Below are 1,935 nucleotides of genomic sequence, written 5' to 3'. Positions count from 1 at the left end.
AGCTAGAGTCCTTACTAGAACCAGGAAGTACAACCATATTAGCCCGGTTCTGTCAACACTGCACTGGCTCCCTATCAAACATCATATAGATTTTAAAATTTTGTTAATTACTTATAAAGCCCTGAATGGCTTAGCTCCTCAGTACTTGAGCGAGCTCTTATCACATTATAGTCCTCCACGTCTGCTGCGTTCTCAAAACTCTGGCCATTTGATAATACCTAGAATATCAAGATCGACTGCGGGCGGCAGATCCTTTTCCTATTTAGTGCCCAAACTCTGGAACAATCTACCTAACACTGTTCTGGAGACAGACACACTCTGTCAGTTTAAATCTAGATTAAAGACACATCTCTTTAACCTGGCTTACACATAACACACTAATACACTTCTATTATTCAGATCCGTTAAAGGATTGTTAGGCTGCATTACTTAGGTCAACCGGAACCGGGAACACTCCCCATAACACATGATGTACTCGTTACATCATAAGAAGAATGGCATCTACGCTAATATTTGTCTGTTTCTATTCTGTTTCTCAGTCCGTGTCCGGATCAGATGGTGGATCAGCACCTAGAGATGACCTCTACAGCAGGACACCTAGATGAGCCCCAGAGACTGACCCCCAGTGAAGACCCTGTCTCCAAGACGGCCATCGGGACAAGACCACAGGAACCAGATGAGTCCTCTACACAATCTGACTCTGCTGCAGTTGGTATTAAACTGCTGGTTCGTCTGGTCAGAGGAGAATGACACACTATTTCCCTGTTTAATACTGTAAAGCTGCTTTGACACAATCTGCATTGTAAATATAACAGTGATTTGACTTGACTTGACTTCAGGTCATGTTCAGATCAGTGTTATTTTAGTATCACTGAGATACTATTATAGTTTTTATTAGGGATGCACGATATTATCGACTGATATCGAAATCGGCCGATAATTACTTTAAATGTAAATATCGGCATCGGCCTGACATGCAAAATTATGCCGATATGTCTTGCCGATAAGAGGAAGGGGTTAACTCGCATGTGCTCAGGGTGCTAGCGATTAGATCACGTCAGCAATGTGGCTCATTCTTGAAGCAAAGTTTTGTCTGAATGATGAATAGATTGACTGTTTTGGATCGCTGCATTTAATGTGTGAAGGCATGTACAGAATGATGCGTTCGGTGTGGGATAGAGTAAACAGTTATAGCACAAGCAGGGGCAGCAGTGACAGCCTCCCCCAGGTCCTAATGCCCGTTCGGTAAGGAGTTTTAATAGTAGGGGCGCTGTTGGTCTACTTCTAATTAAATTAAAAAGTAAAATAGCCTACACAAATAACATTTAGACTGTGTTTCTGATTAAATAAAGCAGTAATTGATGTAATAAAATAAGTATGTTTTGATTTAATGGTCAGAAGCTATAGCTTACATGAAAAAAAAAAAATCACAAACATGACACTTATAAATTAAATAATTATATATATACTGATTGTACCTACATGTGCAATGACAATAAATTGAATCCAATCCAATCCAATTTATTCATTAATGTGTAACGTTTTATTTTTTTAAACAAATCATGAGCTCTAAAAGATTTTCAGAATTTTTACAACTCTTTTGTTTTAGACCATCTACAAATGTTAAATCTTAAAATAAAATATTAGGGTTAACACTGCATCTTTCTGGGGGAAAAAATGCAGCGATTGATATAGTTGATTTATATTTATTTTCAAAGCTTCAATGTACTGTTAAAAAAACTTTTTTTTTTCTTTAATTCTAATAAATAAGTTCTTGTTAAAAACTAACCAAAATTAATAATATTTTGCTTATAATTTCTGCACAGGAGAGACTTGGTGTTGTTTCCAAACAAAAGGAAATATATCGGTATCGGCATCGATATCGGCCAAAATGAGTTGAAAAATATCGGCATATCGAATATCGGCAGAATTCCA

This window comes from Barbus barbus (genome assembly GCF_936440315.1).
Source record: "Barbus barbus genome assembly, chromosome: 40".
Lineage (NCBI taxonomy): Eukaryota > Metazoa > Chordata > Actinopteri > Cypriniformes > Cyprinidae > Barbus > Barbus barbus.
The sequence above is the reverse complement of the archived record's forward strand: the minus strand, read 5'-3'. Positions refer to the sequence as shown.